The sequence below is a fragment of the Drosophila arizonae genome, unplaced genomic scaffold (assembly GCF_054131065.1).
Source record: "Drosophila arizonae isolate 15081-1271.41 unplaced genomic scaffold, UAZ_ARI_1.0 ARI_Backbone_177, whole genome shotgun sequence".
Classification (NCBI taxonomy): Eukaryota; Metazoa; Arthropoda; class Insecta; order Diptera; family Drosophilidae; genus Drosophila; species Drosophila arizonae.
In genome coordinates, this window is record NW_028315234.1 from 25,001 (window position 1) to 35,000 (window position 10,000).

The window sequence follows — 10,000 nt, forward strand, 5'->3', positions numbered from 1 at the left end:
TTAGCCTAATAAAAGCACACGTTCCAAAAGGTCCGTGTTTTAATTGCATGTATTAGCTCTAGAATTACCACAGTTATCCAAGTAACTGTTAACGATCTAAGGAACCATAACTGATATAATGAGCCTTTTGCGGTTTCACTGTTAATTCGTGTGTACTTAGACATGCATGGCTTAATCTTTGAGACAAGCATATAACTACTGGCAGGATCAACCAGAATAATGTTATTTATTTTTTCTTTTCTTGTATTCATATATTAAATATATAATACAAGTAAAATATATATGACAAATTCTTTAATTATATGACAGCTTAATATATTTTGAATAAAATATATATATAACACATATAATATTAAACGAATATGGCTATCATTATATAGCATTCATGTTCGTTATTATAAAAATTGACATTTCATTATATATAATTTCGTTCAAATATATTTTTTTATTTTCACTTACTTAATATATATATCACACATTGCATAAATCCATATAAGGATTTAGCATTTTTATTTTGATGACAATTTATAATTTAGTTACTTTTTGTAATAAATATGTGATGATTATATATTAAGTAAAGCACACCACATATATAATAATGAGAAAAACATTATATATACATGGATGTGCTTTGATAATTAATATAAATATGACAACATTTTTAAAATATATGACAATAAAATCAAGTAATAAACATTCGATAATGCTCGTTACATGATTTCTAAAATTTTTTTCCGAAGTAGAACCCCAACAAACATTTAAGTATTGGCAGCCCTTACAACGGACACATGTAAAAGAATTAACGATAAATGGAAACCAATTAATGTATACATTTGATTACTAAATGAATCGAATGTACCTCGGCAAAATTTCACATTTATCTATTTCAATATCGCAAGCCAAGTACACAAAGGTAACAAATAACGATATAATAAAACTCATTTAATGAGTATATGACAAATAAATTTCTTATTATATGTTTCCAACATATAATGTGATGAGCAACCACTGCTCATCATGTATAGGTTTTTGGACATGCTATCTTTATATACGACATTTTTTCCAAAGGGAACCATCTACCCATATATTGTCATGTATTACGTATAATACAATCATTTAACTTCATTATTCTTTATTATATTATATTAATAACCTATGCTGGCAAGGCAACACTCCACATTCATATGAATTTTTCATTTTTAATTTTCTCTCATATGAACTTGCCTTGCGCAACACCACTCCATATATAGGTTTTTGGACACAACGTCTTTATATACGACATTTTTTCCAAAGGGAACCATTTTCCCATATATTTTCATGTATTACATATAATACAATCATTTAACTTCATTATTCTTTATTATATTATATTAATAACCTATGCTGGCAAGGCAACACTCCACATTCATATGAATTTTTCATTTTTAATTTTCTCTCATATGAACTTGCCTTGCGCAACACCACTCCCTATATAGGTTTTTGGACACAACGTCTTTATATACGACATTTTTTCCAAAGGGAACCATTTTCCCATATATTTTCATGTATTACATATAATACAATCATTTAACTTCATTATTCTTTATTATATTATATTAATAACCTATGCTGGCAAGGCAACACTCCACATTCATATGAATTTTTCATTTTTAATTTTCTCTCATATGAACTTGCCTTGCGCAACACCACTCCCTATATAGGTTTTTGGACACAACGTCTTTATATACGACATTTTTTCCAAAGGGAACCATTTTCCCATATATTTTCATGTATTACATATAATACAATCATTTAACTTCATTATTCTTTATTATATTATATTAATAACCTATGCTGGCAAGGCAACACTCCACATTCATATGAATTTTTCATTTTTAATTTTCTCTCATATGAACTTGCCTTGCGCAACACCACTCCCCTATATAGGTTTTTGGACACAACGTCTTTATATACGACATTTTTCACAAGGGGCACCACAGACGTTTGCATTTTCATGTATTATTTTAATAATACAATCACTTAATTTCATTATTCTTTATTTATAATTATATTACATTAATATTATATGCCTTTCGCAACATCTTAGTTACATATTTTCTATATTTATATACTGGAACCGAAGTTCCGTAAATATATATAAATGGAATCTCAGTCACATATTATATATGGTGGAACCGAGATTCTCTCTATATACAAGTGGAATCTCAGTCACTTATTTTATATTTATATAGGTGGAACCGAGGTTCTCTCTATATATTATAAGTGGAATCTCATTCACTTATTTGATATTTATATACTGGAACCGAAATTCTCTATATATTTATAAGTGGAATCTCAGTCACTTATTTTATATTTATTCAGGTGGAACCGAAATTCTCTATATATTTATAAGTGGAATCTCAGTCACTTATTTTATATTTATATAGGTGGAACCGAAATTCTCTCTATATATTATAAGTGGAATCTCAGTCACTTATTTGATATTTATATACTGGAACCGAAATTCTCTATATATTTATAAGTGGAATCTCAGTCACTTATTTTATATTTATATAGGTGGAACCGAGGTTCTCTCTATATATTATAAGTGGAATCTCTATATATTTATAAGTGGAATCTCAGTCACTTATTTGATATTTATATAGGTGGAACCGAAATTCTCTCTATATATTATAAGTGGAATCTCAGTCACTTATTTGAAATTTATATACTGGAACCGAAATTCTCTATATATTTATAAGTGGAATCTCAGTCACTTATTTTATATTTATATAGGTGGAACCGAAATTCTCTCTATATATTATAAGTGGAACCTCAGTCTCATATTTTATATTTATATAAGTGGAACCGAGGTTCTCTCTATATATTATAAGTGGAATCTGTCACTTATTTTTATATTTATATACTGGAACCGAGGTTCTCTCTATATATTATAAGTGGAATCTCAGTCACTTATTTTATATTTATATACTGGAACCGAGGTTCTCTCTATATATTATATAAGTGGAACCTCAGTCACATATTTTATATTTATATAGGTGGAACCGAAATTCTCTCTATATAATATATAATATACAATCATTTGATTTCATTATTCTTTATATTAATAATCTATGCTGGCAAGGCAACACTCCACATTCATATGAATTTTTCATATTTAATTTTCTCTCATATGAACTTGCCTTGCTCAACACCACTTACCCTATATAGGTTTTTGGACACAATGTCTTTATATACGTCATTTTTTCCAAAGGGAACCATTTTCCCATATATTGTCATGTATTACATATAATACAATCATTTAACTTCATTATTCTTTATTATATTATATTAATAACCTATGCTGGCAAGGCAACACTCCACATTCATATGAATTTTTCATTTTTAATTTTCTCTCATATGAACTTGCCTTGCGCAACACCACTCCCCTATATAGGTTTTTGGACACAACGTCTTTATATACGACATTTTTCACAAGGGGCACCACAGACGTTTGCATTTTCATGTATTATTTTAATAATACAATCACTTAATTTCATTATTCTTTATTTATAATTATATTACATTAATATTATATGCCTTTCGCAACATCTTAGTTACATATTTTCTATATTTATATACTGGAACCGAAGTTCCGTAAATATATATAAATGGAATCTCAGTCACATATTATATATGGTGGAACCGAGATTCTCTCTATATACAAGTGGAATCTCAGTCACTTATTTTATATTTATATAGGTGGAACCGAGGTTCTCTCTATATATTATAAGTGGAATCTCATTCACTTATTTGATATTTATATACTGGAACCGAAATTCTCTATATATTTATAAGTGGAATCTCAGTCACTTATTTTATATTTATTCAGGTGGAACCGAAATTCTCTATATATTTATAAGTGGAATCTCAGTCACTTATTTTATATTTATTCAGGTGGAACCGAAATTCTCTATATATTTATAAGTGGAATCTCAGTCACTTATTTTATATTTATATAGGTGGAACCGAAATTCTCTCTATATATTATAAGTGGAATCTCAGTCACTTATTTGATATTTATATACTGGAACCGAAATTCTCTATATATTTATAAGTGGAACCTCAGTCACTTATTTTATATTTATATAGGTGGAACAGAGGTTCTCTCTATATATTATAAGTGGAATCTCAGTCACTTATTTGATATTTATATACTGGAACCGAAATTCTCTATATATTTATAAGTGGAATCTCAGTCACTTATTTTATATTTATATAGGTGGAACCGAGGTTCTCTCTATATATTATAAGTGGAATCTCAGTCACTTATTTGATATTTATATACTGGAACCGAAATTCTCTATATATTTATAAGTGGAATCTCAGTCACTTATTTTATATTTATTCAGGTGGAACCGAAATTCTCTCTATATATTATAAGTGGAATCTCAGTCACTTATTTGATATTTATATACTGGAACCGAAATTCTCTATATATTTATAAGTGGAATCTCAGTCACTTATTTTATATTTATATAGGTGGAACCGAGGTTCTCTCTATATATTATAAGTGGAACCTCAGTCACTTATTTTATATTTATATAGGTGGAACAGAGGTTCTCTCTATATATTATAAGTGGAATCTCAGTCACTTATTTGATATTTATATACTGGAACCGAAATTCTCTATATATTTATAAGTGGAATCTCAGTCACTTATTTTATATTTATATAGGTGGAACCGAGGTTCTCTCTATATATTATAAGTGGAATCTCAGTCACTTATTTGATATTTATATACTGGAACCGAAATTCTCTATATATTTATAAGTGGAATCTCAGTCACTTATTTTATATTTATATAGGTGGAACCGAAATTCTCTCTATATATATAATATACAATCATTTAATTTCATTATTCTTTATATTAATAATCTATGCTGGCAAGGCAACACTTCACATTCATAAGAATTTTTAATTTTCTCTCATATGAACTTGCCTTGCGCAACAACACCACTTACCCTATATAGGTTTTTTGACACCATTTATTTAAAAACGTCATTTTTCATAAGGGGTACCATCCACTTTTACATTTTCATGTAGTATTTCAATAATGCAATCTATTCAACTTCATTATTCCTTATTATATTATTATTATATCCTATGCTGGGGGGCAAGGCAACACTCCAAATATTCATATGAATTTTTCATTTTTAATTTTCTTACCCTATATAGGTTTTTTGACACCATTTTAAATTTCGCACTGGGCACCACAATTTTTTTTTTTTTTTTTTTTTTTTATGTAGACTGACTGACTGTATATTTATTTATTTACTGCTATATTATTGTATAATATATTAAATTTGTTGACCGCCTACTGTGTGTAGATCTCAAATGTGAGTCTTAACATTGGATGTGAAGTGAAATACAAAAGTAGTTTGATTAATTTTGTGTAAATTTGTTGACGCGCCTACTGTGTTGTGTGTAGAACTCAAATGTGAGTGTTGTACTTATATTATAATAAGTTCTCTCCATCAATATTGAGTTCTCATACTTAATGTTTTCTGACTTGTAAATTTCTTCCGTCCAATTCCAAGTGTTCTCTCTCTTTACATATTATATGCAAAATGGAACCTTGATTCCATATTGTATTTTTCATATCTTATATGATATGAGTTCTCTCCATCAATGTCAAGTACTTATATTATAATAAGTTCTCTTCATCAATATCGAGTTCTCATACCCAATGTTTTCTGACTTGTAAATTTCTTCCGTCCAATTCCAAGTGTTCTCTCTCTTTACATATTATATGTAAAATGGAACCTTGATTCCATATTGTATTTTTCATATCTTATATGATATGAGTTCTTTCCATCAATGTCAAGTACTTATATTATAATAAGTTCTCTCCATCAATATTGAGTTCTCATACTTAATGTTTTCTGACTTGTAAATTTCTTCCGTCCAATTCCAAGTGTTCTCTCTCTTTACATATTATATGTAAAATGGAACCTTGATTCCATATTGTATTTTTCATATCTTATATGATATGAGTTCTCTCTCCATCAATGTCAAGTACTTATATTATAATAAGTTCTCTCCATCAATATCGAGTTCTCATACTTAATGTTTTCTGACTTGTAAATTTCTTCCGTCCAATTCCAAGTGTTCTCTCTCTTTACATATTATATGTAAAATGGAACCTTGATTCCATATTGTATTTTTCATATCTTATATGATATGAGTTCTCTCTCCATCAATGTCAAGTACTTATATTATAATAAGTTCTCTCCATCAATATCGAGTTCTCATACTTAATGTTTTCTGACTTGTAAATTTCTTCCGTCCAATTCCAAGTGTTCTCTCTCTTTATATATTATATGTAAAATGGAACCTTGATTCCATATTGTATTTTTCATATCTTATATGATATGAGTTCTCTCTCCATCAATGTCAAGTACTTATATTATAATAAGTTCTCTCCATCAATATCGAGTTCTCATACTTAATGTTTTCTGACTTGTAAATTTCTTCCGTCCAATTCCAAGTGTTCTCTCTCTTTACATATTATATGTAAAATGGAACCTTGATTCCATATTGTATTTTTCATATCTTATATGATATGAGTTCTCTCTCCATCAATGTCAAGTACTTATATTATAATAAGTTCTCTTCATCAATATCGAGTTCTCATACCCAATGTTTTCTGACTTGTAAATTTCTTCCATCCAATTCCAAGTGTTCTCTTTCTTTAAATATTATATATAAAATGGAACCTTGATTCCATATTGTATTTTTCATATCTTATATGATATGAGTTCTCTCTCCATCAATGTCAAGTACTTATATAATAATAAGTTCTCTTCATCGATTTTGAGTTCTCGTATATTCAATCAATTTTACGGTCTTATATATATATATATATATATATATATAAATGAAGCCTTCCAATTCATTTATATTTTTTATATCTTTGTATCTTTCGTTCGTAATTCTGTTATTTGTTCTGCTTTACTCCGTACCACACCACAACACAATTATATGCATAATGCATAATAGGGATATTTTTCGAATCATATCAAGCAAAGGATAAGCTTCAGTGGATCGCAGTATGGCAGCTGCTCAACCACTTACAACACCTTGCCTGTTACAAAAGTCGTTTACAATTGATTCCAGGCTTTGTCATTGTATTAAATAATGTTTTAAAATATAACTAGCGCGGCATCAGGTGATCGAAGATCCTCCCAATTTACTATGTTATATATAACATTGGCATCACATCCATTGTCGTCTATAAAATGAATTATAGACTTTTAATGGTTTAGAAGCCATACAATGCAAATTGCCCCTTATTTATCATTGCAGTCCAGCACGGATACGACCTTAGAGGCGTTCAGGCATAATCCAACGGACGTAGCGTCATACCACTGTTCGCTCGAACAAGTATTGTGCCATTGGTCCGTACCTGCGGTTCCTCTCGTACTACGCAGGAATGCTGTCGCAACAACGTTTTGTCATTAGTAGGGTAAAACTAACCTGTCTCACGACGGTCTAAACCCAGCTCACGTTCCCTTGCATGGGTGAACAATCCAACGCTTGGTGAATTTTGCTTCACAATGATAGGAAGAGCCGACATCGAAGGATCAAAAAGCGACGTCGCTATGAACGCTTGGCCGCCACAAGCCAGTTATCCCTATGGTAACTTTTCTGACACCTCTTGTTAAAAACTCTTTAAACCAAAAGGATCGATAGGCCGAGCTTTTGCTGTCCCTGTGTGTACTGAACACCGAGATCAAGTCAGCATTTGCCCTTTTGCTCTATGTGTGGTTTCTGTCCGCACTGAGCTGGCCTTGGGACACCTCCGTTATTATTTGAGAGATGTACCGCCCCAGTCAAACTCCCTACCTGGCAATGTCCTTGAATTGGATCATACCTGAGTAATTGGAGTTATACCAAATTATTAAATCAAAAACACATTGCTGCATTTTCTCATTAAAGAATTTGTTTGCGATTATATAACAAACTCGTGATACTTTGATCAAGAAGCTTGCATCAAAACCCAATACCATAAGACATAATTAATATATCCGTATAATGGCTAGGAAATGATACACGTTCCACTTAATCAAGTAAGTAAGGAAACAATAAGAGTAGTGGTATTTCATTGGCGATATCAAACCGAAGCCTAATATCTCCCACTTATTCTACACCTCTTATGTCTCCTTACACTGCCAGATTAGAGTCAAGCTCAAAAGGGTCTTCTTTCCCCGCTAATTATTCCAAGCCCGTTCCCTTGGCTGTGGTTTCGCTAGATAGTAGATAGGGACAGTAGGAATCTCGTTAATCCATTCATGCGCGTCACTAATTAGATGACGAGGCATTTGGCTACCTTAAGAGAGTCATAGTTACTCCCGCCGTTGACCCGCGCTTACTTGAATTTCTTCACTTTGACATTCAGAGCACTGGGCAGAAATCACATTGTGTCAACACCCGCTAGGGCCATCACAATGCTTTGTTTTAATTAGACAGTCGGATTCCCCAAGTCCGTGCCAGTTCTGAATTGATTGTTAATTGATAATCGTTATAATTTAAAAGAACTAATCGGTTGCCCGGCTAGTATTCTTAAAAATTTTAGCAAGAAAGTTCCACAATTGGCTACGTAACTAAACTATCCGGGGAACAAGAAACTACCATAAAATGATAGATCTCTATTTACCCAGAACGAGCACATAAACCATGTTATTGTTTCCCAATCAAGCCCGACTATCTCAATCTTCAGAGCCAATCCTTATCCCGAAGTTACGGATCTAATTTGCCGACTTCCCTTACCTACATTATTCTATCGACTAGAGACTCTTCACCTTGGAGACCAGCTGCGGATATTGGTACGGCCTGTTGAGAAGTTTGCGTATCCCCACCATAAATTTTCAAGGTCCGAGGAGAAAATATCGACACAACAGTATATGTCATGCTCTTCTAGCCCATCTACCATATCTCTCTGCGAAAGACTTCCATGGTAGTACGGCTATAAAACAGAAAAGAAAACTCTTCCGATATCTCTCGACGGCTTCTTTATGGTCGTTCCTGTTGCCAGGATGAGCACGAGGCCCATATTTAATAACAAACGGATACTCAACAGGTTACGGAATTGGAACCGTATTCCCTTTCGTTCAAAATTATTCAAGTGTATAAAAATCGATAATTAGGCACATTTTTGTTTATTTATTTTGATTTTTCTTTACTTGAAAATTTTCGGCTTTCGCCTTGAACTTAGGACCGACTAACTCGTGATCAACCACTGTTCACACGAAACCCTTCTCCACTTCAGTCCTCCAAGGTCTCATTCGATTATTTGCTACTACCACCAAGATCTGTACCAATAGCGGCTCCATGCAGGCTTACGCCAAACACTTCTATGCACACTATTGTACCTTCCTACTCACTAAAGTTTCAAAATTTATATTACAAGTAATATAAATCATCTACTTTAGCGGTAATGTATAGGTATACAACTTAAGCGCCATCCATTTTAAGGGCTAGTTGCTTCGGCAGGTGAGTTGTTACACACTCCTTAGCGGATTTCGACTTCCATGATCACCGTCCTGCTGTTTTAAGCAACCAACGCCTTTCATGGTTTCTGTATGAGTTGTTAATTTGGGCACCGTAACATTACGTTTGGTTCATCCCACAGCGCCAGTTCTGCTTACCAAAAGTGGCCCACTGGGCACATTATATCATAACCTTAAACTTCATATCAAGAAAGTTAAGGTTCTTACCCATTTAAAGTTTGAGAATAGGTTAAGATCGTTTCGACCCTAAGGCCTCTAATCATTCGCTTTACCAGATAAGATTATTTTATATAATATTTAAATGCACCAGCTATCCTGAGGGAAACTTCGGAAGGAACCAGCTACTAGATGGTTCGATTGGTCTTTCGCCCCTATACTCAATTCTGACAATCGATTTGCACGTCAGAACTGTTTCGGTCTTCCATCAGGGTTTCCCCTGACTTCAACCT

General features: G+C 32.0%; 2 non-coding genes across 2 annotated transcripts in view; both read right to left on the reverse strand.

The window, feature by feature from the left end:
• Positions 1–218, reverse strand: part of LOC149267713 (small subunit ribosomal RNA) — a 1,995-nt gene extending 1,777 nt beyond the window's left edge. Inside the window, exon 1 of the ribosomal RNA XR_016271520.1 lies at positions 1–218. This exon is cut by the window's left edge and continues 1,777 nt beyond it. This is a non-coding gene — a ribosomal RNA (small subunit ribosomal RNA).
• A 6,832-nt stretch (positions 219–7,050) lies between these two features.
• The window catches only part of LOC149267714 (large subunit ribosomal RNA), a 3,969-nt gene continuing 1,019 nt past the window's right edge, over positions 7,051–10,000 (reverse strand). The window contains exon 1 of the ribosomal RNA XR_016271516.1: positions 7,051–10,000. This exon is cut by the window's right edge and continues 1,019 nt beyond it. This is a non-coding gene — a ribosomal RNA (large subunit ribosomal RNA).